General features: G+C 31.5%; 1 protein-coding gene across 4 annotated transcripts in view; it reads left to right on the forward strand.

Annotated features, from left to right (window-relative positions):
• LOC135127769 (heterogeneous nuclear ribonucleoprotein L) overlaps positions 1–16,246 on the forward strand; it is a 390,771-nt gene that overhangs the window by 20,543 nt on the left and 353,982 nt on the right. Inside the window, exon 1 of one of the 4 annotated variants that reach the window (XM_064054377.1) lies at positions 511–619. The exons of the other annotated variants lie outside the window; for them this stretch is intronic. The gene's annotated coding sequence lies outside the window, so the exon portion shown is untranslated. Of the gene's footprint in view, positions 1–510; positions 620–16,246 lie in introns of those variants that run through there. 4 annotated transcript variants of the gene reach the window in all.

The following is a 16,246-nucleotide window of genomic DNA, read 5'->3' on the forward strand; positions in this document are numbered from 1 at the left end:
AATAAAATTCGTAATTAGACATTTTTTTTTAATTAAAAAATTATATCACAGTTGGAAAATGTGGATCTTGTTCACCAAACAAAAATTCGTCAGCGCAATTCATTAATACTTTTCATTTTGTTCCGGCATTTCCAGTCATGCTACGCTAATTCGCATGTTATAAATTCATTTGTAAGGCAAATCCCTTATTACCCCAACAACAGACCCTAATTAATGAAAAATGACGTTACAATAAAATTCAGATAAAAGAGAATTCCAAAAATAAGACATTAACAAAGCACATTAAAGAATTAAGTGAAAGGATCTTTTAATTAAAATTAATTAGTCACATATAACGTAGTATTCACAGTTCCAACAAAGCAAAATTCAAATGACCTGAAAACGTGAGCGGCTTGAATTGCGATAACTTTTCTCGTTTTTAATTTTCGTGCGATTTATTTGTCCAAAGTTCAAGCTCGCTGCGCACTGCAACCGCATATGGTGTGTTATCACTGCAATTGTAGACGCAGATGATTGTGCACGCGTAGAACGAACATTGCATTTTTTAGTGAAATAACAACGCAAGAACACCGTTTAATGAACCACTTGAAACCGCTCGTCTTCTCGGAAAAGTAAACCAGTAAGATCGAATTAACCATTAGAACTAATTTCTCGCTTTCGGTTTCTATACCTACGTGTTATGTAACGTTAGCCGACGTCACGAGTATAAATTATTACATATTGGTTTCTAACTGAAAATGAATAAATTTCTGTTGCTATCACACACGTCTCTTCATATTTTATCGAGACGATTCACGTTAACATCAGACTTTGAAACTAATTTCCAAAATCTCATTCAACCGCAAGAAGTATGTAGATGACGGCCAGATAAAAATGACATCGAAAAGAACCGCTGTCGTTATATGTCAAATATACACCATTGTGTGTCGTGGGGTATCGATTATTGACGTTTGCGTTCAAGGAGACAGTTGTATACTTGCGAAAAGCGATGTTTTTTCGCATGGAAAAATCCGAAGGTGAAATTTTCCGGAGCAGCGAATTAAAAGGGATAATTAACCCCATTAGCTCGGACCCACGGTGTGAATAATACCACCTATTCTTTTTCGCCTCGCCAAATCTACCATGAAATTGAGCAAAATTTCAAAGCTGCGGGTTAATGATACCTTCCACAAGTGAAAGAATTGAACGTGCGTACGTGCTAAAAAATTCAATTGTCACGGTGTGTGATAAGGTTTCTTTGAATCGGTGGACGGCGAGCGATTTTCGTAATTTCGGAGGAGTAAACATAGGAATGATTGTTTAAACAAACACTTGAAGAGTACAGACAGTATCGGGTTAAGGTGGGCGACGTTGCGGGTAATCTGAACTGATTTTCGATTGTTTTGTTTATCAGGAATTGGAACCCGAGATTTAATTATAGTGGTGATTATCGCTTATCTTGGAATGATAGTGGCGTGGATTTGCGGCACGCCTTTCTGGAATTTTTTTATCGTTGATAAACGCGTGAGTAAGAATAGTCAGACTAATTGAGAACTGAGTATACTCTATTGAATTTTTTTTAATGTGAGCACTGATTTAGTATTTAAGAATTGGCAGAAATCTGGTTAAATATAGCTGTGATTAAACCGATCAGCTGATCAATTGGCGTATTTATACTTTGATAAAATTGTTGTGTCAGATTTGTATTAGATTTAACTTTGAGTATTGACTGTATTCAATTCAGTTTATATTATCTTATAATATTACTATCATTAATTAGAAAGTACTTAAAGCTTAGAAAAATGTAGTTCTGACACGGATTTAATTGAATTTGGATTGTATATGCTGATAGCGTCATAAATGACATTCCTGTACTCGAATCTTTTTTGTGAATTGAAAATTTCATGCAAAATTACCACTCTCAACCCTTTCTTGCAGTTCGCTCGGGCACCATTTTTCTCTATCGACTCTTCTATTTTTCACAAACTCTGCAAACTTTACAACTTTGAAATGATTCACTATTTTAGTAGCCTTCTGAAATACCTGTCATCAGTGCTTGATTATTTCAAGGTGTAATAAAATTTTATTACACTCATTAAAAATCTCGTTAGTTCCTTAACCGTACCTACGCTACAAATTCCAGCTACCAATCTGTTAATAGAACACATTTTTAACGGATTATAAAACTTTATGCTTAAACATGTCTTTATGTAATTAAGCAATTTATGACGGTAGTTATTTTTTTAGGATTAAATCCACCGTGAAATCCAATTTCCTAGAAAAAAACACAGTGTTTCGATAAAGATAACTAATTGTGTAGTCAACTTGAGTACGATTTTTGTTAAGCGGTGTTTATGTATTGGTTTTGTTTAGTTGGTTCATAAATAACTTACGAAAAATAAATGCTCATTTAACAAATAAAAAAGGTCTCCGTCGCCGCTTCCAGTCTCTTCTCCGGCCGGCGTCACCGACAATGAGTCATCATCGCTGTACGTACTAGAACCCATAGGCGTCATACCGGGGCGGCGTATGGGTTTATTTCGTAACAGTATGTTTGATTTTACTACCGAAAAAGTGGCGATTTATGTGCGAAAAAATTGGCCTAAAGTTATTTAGATAAAAAATTCAATTTCGTGGATAAATTATAAAATTTAATTTTGTAAAAAAACCTAAAACAAAAAAAATTGTTAAACTATAGGTAAATGAATTAAACATAAAAATATAAAACGGACGTTATTACCAATGAATAGACGAAATTGTTTGACGGAAATAAACAAACACAAAAAAAATTATTACTTGAATCAGAGGACGATTTTTTATTAAAATTTCAACTGAATTAATTATTTCTATTTAAAATCAAACAATTTCACTCGCGTAGGTTGAAAACGAAATACCGCAACTGAGTGACTGCTAGTGGTCACTGTTCGAACAGGACCCGATTCCAGCCAAATACAGCGACTAAACTTACGGTTTCCATGGCTACGCTGTAAACAAAACGTCTAAATGGCTCATGATTAGGTCTCCGCTTTTATCAGCACTTCAGCAACATATCATATATCCAATGATGTTTCAATTTCTCAATCTTTCAATTTCTTGATTCTTCATTTTTTCAACATTTTAATTTTTCGATTTTTCAGTTTTTCAATTTTTCAATTTTTGATGTTTCGATTCCTCGATCTTCCGATTTTTCGACTTCTCGGTTTTAGATTTTTCAGTTTTTAAATTTTTCAATTGTTATTTTTTTTTATTTTTCCGTTTTTCAATTTCTAGGTTTATAAAAATTTCGATTTTTTAGTTGGTTGATTTTGCAAATTTTAATTTCTCGATGTTTCGATTTAGCTATTATCAATTTTTAATACTTTTTAATATTTTTAGATTTTTCGGTTTTTCAAGTTTTCGATTTCCCAATTTTTCAAGATTTCGATTTTGGGAATTTTTCGATTTGCAGATTTTTCATCATTCGATTTTTCGATTTTTCAGTTTTCCGGCTCATTTTTTAAATTTTAGATGTTTGAAATTTTAGGTTTTTCGATTTCTCGATTTTTCAATGTTTCAGTTCTTCCATTTTTCTATTTTCAATTCTTCGAATTTTTAAATTTTAGATTTTTTTAATTTTTCGATGTTTCGATTGGTCAATTTCACGATTTTTCGTTTTTTCAACTTTTTCTATTTTCCGATGTTTTGATTTTCCCATTTCTAGGTTTTTCGATTTCTCCGGCTTTTAAATTTCCCGATTTTCCAATTTTTGGATATTTCAGTTTTGGAATTTGGAGTTTCCCGATTTTTCAGTTTTTAAATTCTTCAATTTTTGAATATTCCACTTGGTTGATTTTTCAATTTTTCGATTTTTTGATGTTTCGATTTAGCTAATTTCAATTTTTAATACTTCGGTTTATCGTTTTTTAAAATTTTTCGATTTCACGAATTTTCAAGTTTTCGATTTCCCAATTTGTCAATTATTGAATAGTTTGATGTTTCTTTTCTCGATTTTTCAATTTTTCGGTTAATTTTTTCGACATTTTAAATTTTCCATGTTTTTTACTTTTGATTTTTCGATTTCTCGATTTTTAAATTTTTCAGTCCTTCTATTTTCCTATTTTTCAATTTTTGAATTTTTAAATTTCAGATTCTTCAATTTTTGATGTTTCGATTTCACGATCTTCCCATTTTTCAACTTCTCGGCTTTAGATTTTTTAGTTTTTCAATTTTTTTTTCTCGATTTTTTCAATTGTTCAATGCTTAAAATGGGCACGACAAAAAGTAACCAAAGAACGTATAAAAAACGCGACTGAAAGAAGGGAAACAAAAAAAGGGACCAAAAAAGGTCTAAAAAATGCGATAAAAAAAGAGGAGAAAAACGATAAAAGGAAACGCTAAAAATTCCACAAAACATCTACAAAAAGAGGACAAAAGGAGATGAAAAATGAAAAAGTGATTATCAAAGTCACAAAAAAAAATACATAAAACAAGTTATACAAGTATGTTATTTTTAGGAAATTAAATAACGTCTACCATGCACAATTTTGAGGTGACATCATAAAATTTTTGGCGAGTATGCGAAAAAGAGCCACAAAAAGAGGACAAAAATACGCGACAAAACAATTCCACAAAAAATGCCAAACACGAAGGTGACTAGAAAAGTGATCGAAAAGGACAAAAACACCGCTGAAAAAAGGTGAAAAGAGATAAAAATGCGACAAAAATGATAAAGAATGCGAGAAAAAAATGCAGCTACAAAAGTGTCAAAAAAAGTGATAAAAAAAAATAGAACGGAATCAAAAAACAGTTCAAAAACGACAATGAAAGAAAAAGGAGAAAAAAGCTGGAAAAGCTGGAAAGTGCCACTAAAAAAGAGTCAAAAAAAGATTACCAAAAAGCCACAAAAATTTATCGTTTTTTATTTCTTTTTTTTTAAATCAAAATTTTGTTGGTCCTTTTTTTGTCGCATATTTTGTAGCGCCTTCTTTGTGGCTTTTTTGACTTCGTTTTTTTATTAGCCTTTTTTTTTAATTTCTTTAGTTGTTTTTTTAAGTGACCGTTTTTATCAACATTTTTTGTGGATTTTTTAGTACTGGTTTTTTACAGTGTTTTTTTTATTTTTTGTAGCCTCTCTTTTGTCGCATTTTCAGTGTTTTTTACTTCATTTACTATCGCATTTTTGGGTGCCTATTTTTTGTGTGCCTTTTTGCTTTTTGTCGATTCCTTTGGTTGATTTTTTGCCTTTCGGTATTATTATAAATATGTAGAAATTATTATTGATATGCCCATGGAGTTAAATTCCTTACAGACAAAAAAAAAACAATAGAATTCGAGTGAAACAAAATTCACAAAAAAAAAATGGAAAAAAATAAAACGGCTACAAAATACCGTAAAAAAAGTCACAAGAAAGTAAAAAAATAACGAATAGACAGCAAAGAAGGCACAAAAAAAATGCGAAAAATAAACGACAAAAAAAATCATAAAGATGCTTAAATAAAAGCCATTGAAAAAAAGGGCTAAAAAAGCTATTAAAAAACCCGTTTTATAGGGTAGAATGAAATTTCCAAAACCATATGTTATTTTATGAAATTTAAATACTTCTATACATATAATATTTACCATGTTTGAGGCGACGTGAGGATGATTAGAAAATTTTTTGTTACCGTTTTACTGCCTACACGATATTCCCAAAATACACAGACAGACATATGACGGATAGACGGAAACGGGGACCTATTTTTTCATACCTTAAAGGCCATGAATCGTTGGGAAACCGTAAAAGGGGTAACCAAGGGATGCATTAATTAGGATTACGTTTGACAAAAATCTAAGTTCTTGGTTTTTGGGCGAATCACAGTTTGTAGAGAACGAAAATGCAGGTTGTTACGATGATCGGTGATTAAAAATCAGAGTGGGTAAAACTCAACAATTTATTTCTTAGTAACTCAAATTTACACGACAAATTGCACAATATTATGTACAAAATAATTCCGACTGGACTTGAATGGACTAGACTCTACTTCTCCCATTGTACGGACTTAGCTTATTGATTGAGAGTCCCTCGTTCTCGAAGGTGACCTCTGTTTAAACTCATACATAAACTTCTAGATGTTTTGCGATCGAGGTCGTTCTGGAATACCCATCGCGATTTACGCTTCCAGGCTTTTCTTTAGCGAACGCCGCTCGGCCGCCGCCACCGACGATGAGTCATCCATCATTGCAGTGCATACTAGAAAGCTCTCGACGGCCCATGGGTTTATTTCGTAACAGCATTATTCAATTATATCCTTTAAGCATTTTTAAGGTTATCTATAAAATATAAATTCTTAATTTCCCCATCTTTCAAACATATACTGCATTGAGAACACACCCTTGGACGGATGCAGTAACTAAGTATGCAAATTTTTTAGTCCGACTTTGAAAACAACGTGTAAATGAGTTATTAATGCAGAAATGGAATAATATTCCCACAGCGGTAACGTAATCTTTGCATAATGAATCTGGTTTACATTTATTTGTGTTGCATCAACATGACTCGGAGTTAATTCGGCATAATATCACGTTACCATAAAAATATTAAGCAAAAAATTGAAATGTATGTAAATGAGACAGCTTTATTTCGGTTTTCCTTCAGCGTAAACCCCGTTTTCGCCTAGTAGTCCATCGGAAAATCAATCTCCCTATAGACGTTTTCCTTTTGTTTTTCTCCTGCGATTACTAGAACTCTCCCCAGCGATTCCCTGCAACTTCCGTATTTAATCCACCGATTTGTCGTTGTCCCATCTCCCGAAATGAACGTCCCTCGTGCTTTGAAAAACTATCCCATAAACATAAAACTCTCCAACAAATTTGAGCGAGATCAAGTTTGCATGTTTTCCGTTTGGCGAGGTGCATTATTTATGGTGTCGTGTTGTAAAAGCCCAAAACGAACCCCGCACAAAGAAAAAGGGAAATTCCTGGGATGTTAGGACGTGCGCGATGCTGCAGAAGGAAATTTTCAATATGTCAGTTTCGCTAAATAACTTTGGGTGTAATCGATAAATTTTCGCGGCGCTTAATTTACACGTATTTATGAGACATAAATTAACTATAAATTATAATCCGTCTCAGAATTTGGGAAACCGCGGCGATTACGGCGAAGTGTAATTGGCTTCGTTTATTTTATGCGGAAATATTTAGTATGGATTTTATGGCTTGTTATGGGGCGATTAAAAGCAATCGAATTACGTATTGTAGATTGTTTTTCGTGTGATAAGGTTTATTTGGTTTTGTTTTATGGCTGAAGTTATTTACACTTAATACGTAATGGTAGATTAATAATTCAAAACCATTATGAACGTTAATTAATAAATTCGCAGTGGGTTGTTGTGAGAATTTATTACTTAATTAAAAGTAACGCTGTTTCTAATTTGAAAAATTTTCGAACAAGCGAAGGAAAGTGGCTGATTTTAATAAGTGCGAGTATTTTTGTAAGCGTAAAACTAGAAAGTGCAATTATTTTACAATTTTTGCAGTAGACATAGGATTTCATAAATTTAAAAGCTACTTGTTACACTTACCTCCGCCATTACTAATTATTTTTTAGCTTTTTCAATTATAGTCGGAAAACAGTTACTTAATAACTTAGGTTGATATCGCTGATATTACAAGCCAGTTTTTCGGAGAATTTCTTTCACATAAGACAGATGGACATTAATCTCAATCTGCGGTTTTGATTTATAACGTATTGGATGAGAAAGATACCGTTTTCTTATGGTGGCAACTAGATAACGATCTTTTTTGATCCCATCTTATATAGATTGTCCACAAAAAGAGTAATAAACGACCAAGAATTGTAAAATATTGCTCAGAATTTTTACATGTCAGTACACTTTTTGAAAATACATTTCTGATTCATCGCGCTTTTTTAACTAGTTAAAGCCAACTCCAAACGTGACACTTTGTATAGTTTCATAATTAAAATTGAGTTCTAGTAAGTGTTCTTTTACATTCTATGAATAATAAAATACTCAGGTCTTTGTTATCATCATATCAAGGAAGTGTTGTGATGGGACCCATCTGGTGACCAGTTACTTTCATATTTTATCGACGTTTCATGACCCCTAGAGTACGAAAAAGTAGGTCCGCCGTTTCCGCCTATCTGTCGTCTACGTCGATTTTTATTAGACAGATATTTTTTTCAGTAAACGCGATCTAAATTTTATAAAATAACATTTTCTTGTACTTGTGGTTCATGAACCCGCCTTCATTTCCACATTGCATAATAACATTTATAAGACGAACGCAGCAAAATTTAATTTTGTGAATTTAATTTTTTTACTATAACCACTTTTATTAAAATAAGCGATCTGTGGATTATTACAGGTAAAGAAGCGTGGTGTGCGCATATTTCTAGTGAGTTTTTCATAACAAAATTTTGTTATTGGGGACACTTACATCAGTTTGAATAGGTGCAGTATAAAACTAATGGATTTTTGAGAAAATAACCGTTTTTGATTTGATCAATAAAAAAAGGGGATCTAATTTTACGTACTGTAGGGGTCATGAAACGTCGAAAAAACACGAAAATATACTCTTATTATGTAACCTATACATATTGGGCTAATTTGTAAATGCAAAAGCATCAAATCATTTTACTTTTGATCTATTAAATATATGAAACGGAGAACTTGATAACATCTGAATACGACATGATAAATTTAAACAAAGTTATGTAGAACAGTTGCATTATCCGAGATTGTATCACACTCAATTTACTAACGTGTTATGTTGCGCAGTTCTGATCCAGTGAATGTAATGTCGCCCACAACATTTATTTTTTTCACGTTTATAAAATCTCAAAATTTAGACGATTGAATTGATTTATATTTTCCGATTGTTGTCAAATTTTATATGTATTTTAGGAATATCGTATATATAACGAAAAATGTGTTTAATCATCTCCATCATCAGTGGGATGACATCCCCTCAAAATTTGTCATAGTACTTGTTGTCTATGAATCCGCCTTGAGATTTTTCCCTAGGACATCCAAATTTTCGCAAAAAAATCGAAATTGTACAGCAATCTTTTATGCTACCATAAGCTGTTATTCGGACTTCTACGCACGTTCAAATGTGACATGGAATTTTTTGTTTCTTATGCTATTATTAGCTATATTTTTTTATTAATCAAATTTCGAGAATTGTTTTTCCCCATTGTTTTATTATTAGTATTCCTACATTGCACGTGTTGGAATTGTCATACGTGTCCTTGCTGGAATAATCTTGATTGAAGAAAAAAATTATTATTTACGCCACTGGTTTTTACTTTATAGAGGTTATCAGAAAACAAAAATCGCGAAAAAAATAATTTTTCAGAGAAGTGGGATTTATTTGGCTGCACTTCAGGGGCGATGGAAATTGAGTAATTAAAAAGTCGAGAGTTGAAACGTCGAAAAAGGATAAAATCGAAAATTTGAAAATTTCACATTTTCGAAACTTAACTAAATACATTTTCTTGTAGATTTCAACCTCTAGAGCACACTTCCGGTCTCGTTTCTTTGATGACTGCAACCGTTTTCCCAGAATCGGCCGTCGAAATATCGAAATTATTAGCAATTTCCAAAAATTCACGTTTCGTGCCGATTCTTTCGAAAATCTTGCTCCGTGGCCATCAACATGCTATATTTTTGGAATCAGCATGTCGAGATCTACGTCCCTGAATCGAAAAATTGAAAAATTACAAATTTAAAAATCGATAAATCGAAAATTATTATAGATTATTTAAAATCTAAAAATTGAAAAACCGGAAAATCTAAGATCGAAGAAGTGAAAATTCGAAAAATTGTTGAGTGTTGAGAAATTGAGAAGTCGAAAAGTCGAAGAATTTTAAAAATCGGCATGTTGAGAAATCGAAAAACTGAAAAATAAAAAAAGAGAAATCGCGAAATCGAAAAATCTAAATTTAAAAAATCGAAAAATTGAATAATCGTAAAACTGGAAAATCAAGAAATTAAAAAATACCAAAATTGACATTTGAAAAATTGAAAAATCAGAACATTAAAAAATTCGAAACTCGACAATTTGCAAAGCCGAAAAACCAAGAAACCGAGAAATCGAAATATCAAAAGATTGACAGATCGGGAAGTCGAGAAGTCGAAAAATCGAAAAATTGAAATAGCCCGAAATCGAGAAATTAAAAAGTGAAAAACTGACAAATTTAAAATTAAAAAATGCATAAATAAAAAATTGAATAATCGATAAATTGGGATTTTGAACAGTCGAGAAAAATTGAGAAATTGGAAAATCGAAAGACTGAAAAATTGAAAAACTGTGAACTTCAAAAAATAAAACGAAAAACCGCGATTTCCAGAAATCAAAAATTTGAAAAAAAAGGAACCGGAAGATCGAATAACTAAAATTTAAAAAATCGAAAAATTGAATAACCCAAAAACTGAAATGGAAAAATGGGGAAATTGTAAAATAAAAAAATCGGAAAATCGAAAAATTGGAAACTTGAAAAATCGAAAAATCGCTTAGCTGAAAACTCGAAATATCAACAAATCAAAAAATGTAAAATTTAAATCATCAAAAATTAAAAAATCGAAAAATCTTTATTTAAAAAATCGAAAAATTAAAAATTCTTAAAATCGAAAAATTGGAAACTTGAAAAATTGAAAAGTCGCATAGCCGAAAAATCGAAATATCAAAAAATCCAAAAATGTAAAATTTAAATCATCAAAAACTTAAGAAATCGAAAAATCTGATTTTAAAATATCGAAAAATTGAATAATCGAAAAACTGGAAAATCAAGGAAAAAAAAACAAAAAAATATAAAATTGGAACATTGAAAAACTGAAAAATTGTAAAAATAAAGAAAATAAAAAACTGAAACGTAAAATTGCATATGAAAAAATTTAAATTGAAAACTCGAGAAACTCAAATCGAAAAATTGCAAAATCTAGAAATTGAATTGAAAAGTTGAAAAATTGAAAAATTAAATTTGAACTTCAAGACTCGAAAAAATGAAGGAACAAAAAATGAAAAATTGAAGAAAAAATTCGTTATTTCGATAAAACTGAAAAATAAAACAAAGAGAAATCGGGAAATCGAAAAATCTAAACTGGAAAATCAAGAAATTGAAAAACCCCAAAATTGAAATGTTGAAGATTTGAAAAATCAAAACATTGAAAATTGGAAACTCGACAAATTGCAAAGCCGAAAAACCAAGAAACCCAGAAATCGAAATATCTAAAGATTGACAGTCGAGAAGTCGAAAAATTGAAATAGCCCAAAATCGAAAAATTAAAAAGTGAAAAACTGTCAATTTTAAAATTAAAAAAGCCATAAATAAAAAATTGAATAACCGAAAAATTGGGATTTTGAACAGTCGAAAAAAATTGAGAAACTGGAAAATCGAAAAACTGAATAAATAGAAAAAAAAAGAGAAACCGGAAAATCGAAAAACTAAAAATTTAAAAAATCGAAAAATTGAGTAACCGAAAACTGAAATGTTAAAAAATAGGGAAATCGTAAAATAAAAAATTCGGAAAATCGAGAAATTGGAAACTTGAAAAATCGAAAAATCGCTTAGCTGAAAACTCGAAATATCAAAAAATCAAAAAATTAAGAAATCGAAAAATCTTTATTTAAAAAATCGAAAAATTGAGTAATCGAAAAACTGGAAAATATAGAAATTGAAAAATCGAAAGTAAAATAAAAAGTGAAAACTGACAAATTTAAAATTTGAAAAATCTATAAATCGAAAAATTGAATAATCGGAAAATCAGGAAATTGAACAATCGAGAATTCGAAACGTCGAATCCTGGATAAATCCTGAAATCGAGAAATTGATCGATTGAAAAATCGAAAAACTGAACACTCGAAATATTTTAAAAAACGAAAAACCGTGATTTCGAGAAATCAAAAACTCGAAAAATATAAAATTTAAAAAATCGAAAAACTAAAATTAAAAAAATCGAAAAATTGAATAATTGAAAACTGAAAAATCAATTGAAAAATTCCGAAACTGAAATGTGGAAAGATTGGGAAACCGTAAAATAAAAAATTCGGAAAATCGAAAAATTGCAAACTGGAAAAATCGAAAAATCGCTTGGCTGAAAACTCGAAATATCAAAAAATCAAAAAATGTAAAATTTAAATCAAAGATTAAGAAATCGAAAAATCTTTATTTAAAAAATCGAAAAATTGAATAATCGAAAAACTGGAAAATCTAGAAATTGAAAAATCGAAAGCAAAATAAAAAGTGAAAAACTGACAAATTTAAAATTTCAAAAATCTATAAATCGAAAAATTGAAGAAACGGAAAATCAGGAAATCGAGAGTTCGAAACGTCGAAAATGTAAAATTTAAATCATCAAAAAATTGAGAAATCGAAAAATCTGATTTTAAAAAATCGAAAAATTGAATAATCGAAAAACTGGAAAATCAAGAAAAAAAAACAAAAAAATATAAAATTGGAACATTGAAAAATTGTAAAAATAAAGAAAAATTGAAACGTAAAATTGCAAATGAAAAAATTAAAAATTCAAACTCAAATCGAAAAATTGCAAAATCTAGAAATTGAATTGAATAGTTGAAAAATTGAAAAATTAAATTTAAACTTCAAAACTCGAAAAAATGAAAAATTCTTAGAAAAAATTCATTATTCACGTCACCGGTTTTTACTTTATAGAGATTATCAGAAAACAAAAATCGCAAAAAAGTGATAATTTTTCAGAGAAGTGGGATTCATTTAGCTGCATTTCAGGGGCGAGGGAAATTCTGTTGAAATAACCTTCGACCATTTTTTTTTCTTTATAAAAAATTTGTAGCCACCTTCAGCAGCAGTGCTCGATTTCCCGTTTTGTCACACTATGCCGACCACCTTCAAAAACAGTACCCCGTATATCCGACGGTTCTAGAAATATCGATACGTTTTTAGCCACAAAACGAAAAGGAACTGATGCGAACAGGTTGTTTAATGCATTTAAAATAATAAATTTCAGAACAATTTCCAGTACGATCTTTTCCTCAGATCCTCCACAGGTAATTAAAAATTCTCTTAGAGGTTTCTGACAATTTCATTTACGTTTGTTGTCTCAGTTCTTTCCTCACCAACAAGCCTTCAAATAATTACTGTTTTTTGTTTGTATCCTGTCAGAAGCTCGTGTTTGTGTAGACACTGTTTATTTAATGGGCGAGTTTTGTTAACCCTAAATTTTCCCGGTGCATGACACAGTTTCATAATTTGTTTTCCACGGTATTACGAGACGTCTAGGCTTTCCTGAGCCAAAGTCACTATACTTTTTCGGTTATCCAAGGTACAGTTTACATTTTTTATTGCTCTTAACTTAATGACGTCGCAAAAAAGATAATGAACTTTCTGAATAGACGTTGTTTCCTCATTTGAAATGACAGCTCAGTGAAGTGTACTCTTAAGAATTTGTCATTATCAAGACAATCACTCTCACATTGGCTACATTCTGTTTTAATTGACATCTTGAACAAGTAAACGAATTCGTAATATTGAAATTTCAGAGGCATTGCTAGGTTATAAAGGCGTGTTATCGTCCGATAAACAATCGTTATCGTCAATATTATTATTATTGTTAATCAAAACACTTATCAAACGCGCCATGACGCGAGTGGAAAAGGTTGAAATGTGATTATCACGATACGCATTTCCAGCGTGACGTTTTCATTTGCTCTTGCATTCATTACACACCAACCCGGAAAAACTAATACACATCATCAAAGCGCGGCGAGAATTTCCATTATGAATTCAATTTTGTTTCCGGCGTAAACATTTTGACTTGGTTATATTGTTTTGTACAGCTGTTGTTGTGATTGACAGGAGATTTATATCGTCGTGTCGATCGATGCACGCTGTCATCCTCATAAATCAGATTTCCGATAAATTCTATCTCGACGTGTGTCTAATTAAAAAAAAATCCTCTTACATCACACATGTTTTGTTACAAGACGAAACCTAATTAAATTAGGTTGTAAATAATCGCCTATTAGCCAAGCCTTGTTTAGATCGGATAATTTTGACTCGAACATCAATTAGTCCGCGTCCCTGAGAGAACCATCAATAAATGACGAAACGTTGGCAATAAATTCGGCACTAGTTTTATTAACGTTCCTCCAAATTGAATTTAAAATAGACGATGCGCGCTCAAGTTAAACCGTCGTTTTGACATTGCTTTTGCCACTCGTCCCGCGCAGATTTTATCTTTAATTTTTCGGCCGACGTGGAGTTGTGTGATGGATGTTGGAAATCGTTCATATTTCGTGTTGTGACGGCGGAATTTTTCCAGACGAAGATGACAAATCGCGACGAGGAGGAATATCAGAGCGCAGATCTATCCACCGCGGCATTATTTATAGCGTATTAGTGTTGCGCCTACATAGAGTCTGCGAAATTTCATAGATAATCCGAGGAAGAGGCACTCGTGAACGACGCCTCGGACCACGTGAAGATGATTAATTTTATTCGGAACGAAACAGATGTTTGTTTGTCTTCGTCTGACATGATGTTCGAAGGTGTGTTTTACCGATTTATAAATAAATGTAGGTAAAAGTACGGCGAGGAGGAATTTTCAATTATTTTTCAAGGAACGAGGCTCGGAAATGGGGTCGACGCCACTGACGTAATGCAGTTTTTTCGAAAGAGGTCGCATGGAGGTTGGGAGAGGCAGGGTTACTATTTGTGACGTATATTTACATGAGATAAAGGTGGCGAGGCGATGGATATAGGTTAAACATCCTGTATAGTCGTCACGGCTGATGCAACCGGTAGGAGTATCAAAACATACGGTGGGAGACGCTGACAGCAGTTGGTAGAGTGTTGTCGGATTGTTGTTAACAAACACTGAAAGCGTGATATACCCAGAAGGTTATTTTTGTATCCACTGAAAGCTTACGACGCGATTGTGACAAGTTGAAGGGCACAATAGCAGGGTTAGTATTATTACTGTAGGTGTTATTCAGTTGAAATTTAATCAAATAGACGTTATAATTTTGCACGGAGGTTTTTTGGAGGCCAGTGCCGATAATATTTGAGAACAAAAAAATTTAGAACAGGATGATACCCATTGCAAAAGAAAGAAAATATAACAAAAATAAAAGGAAAAATAATTTACGGGCGATCTGAGGTCGGGAAGTTGAAGAGGGTGAGCTTTTAAGGGTAGAAAACGGTTTATCACGATTTCCGGCAAAACTACAAGTCCTATCGAAAAAAGTTGAATGGCAAAGTTGTAGGTAATAAAAAGATCTACAACTTTTGTATTTACACTTTCTTTACATAACCTCAAAATTTATGCGAAAAATGCAAATAACCGAGTTTTTGGTTTTTTATTTTTATCTCCCACAAAAAATTTTTTTTTTCGCGAAAGTTGGTGAAAACTTACCTATTTATGTCCCAAACCCACTGTAATTTTTTTGATTCAAAATATTTATTTTTTCGCCTTATTTTGATTTAATATCGAAAAACCACCCTAATTTTCAATCGAAAATTCTCACGTCAAATTATTTGCTTTTTTAAAAAATCGATGTGCTTTTTGTTCGCTGAAATCTCTAGTTTCTGATGGTGTAAAAAAAAAGTATACATTACTATGGCAAATTTTCACAGGAAATCCAATCGAATCCGATTTTTTTTTTAATCATGTAAAATTTTGAGATATTTATTAAAATTTACACTTTAATTACTCGAAAAATGTAAGATTACATGTTACATTGATAAATTAAAAAATTGCAAATCGAAATATACCACTATAATTAACAACCAAATAAGTTAATAAGTTAATATACTTTATAAGACATCTACAATATTTTGTTAAAGTTGTAGGATAATTTTTAAATTATGTGCATAGGTGCCTATTTAATGCTATTTTAAGATAACTTATATACCTGAATGGCCTACGGAAAATTTTAGCCCATCAGAAGAATGAACAACACCGTTTACAAAAATACATGTGCAGGCTGAGTTACTTGAAGAGAATCGTGACGAATTGACTTATTTAAAAGAAACTTTTGGAATCTACATTCACAAGGATTTTTCTATAAACAAGCAGAAGAAGATGCTGATGCTGATATAATTAAGATCTCGATAGAAACTGCCAGAGATACTAATAAAATTGTCATAGTTGTGGGTCAAGATATTTTAAAAAACGAAAAACCGTGATTTCGAGAAATCAAAAACTCGAAAAATATAAAATTTAAAAAATCGAAAAATTGAATAATCGTAAACTGAATAACCAATTGAAAAATTCTGAAACTGAAATGTGGAAAGATTGGGAAATCGAAA

The sequence above is a fragment of the Zophobas morio genome, unplaced genomic scaffold, assembly GCF_036711695.1.
Source record: "Zophobas morio isolate AGI-343-1 ecotype UQ-CSIRO unplaced genomic scaffold, CSIRO_AGI_Zmor_V1 ptg000012l, whole genome shotgun sequence".
Lineage (NCBI taxonomy): Eukaryota > Metazoa > Arthropoda > Insecta > Coleoptera > Tenebrionidae > Zophobas > Zophobas morio.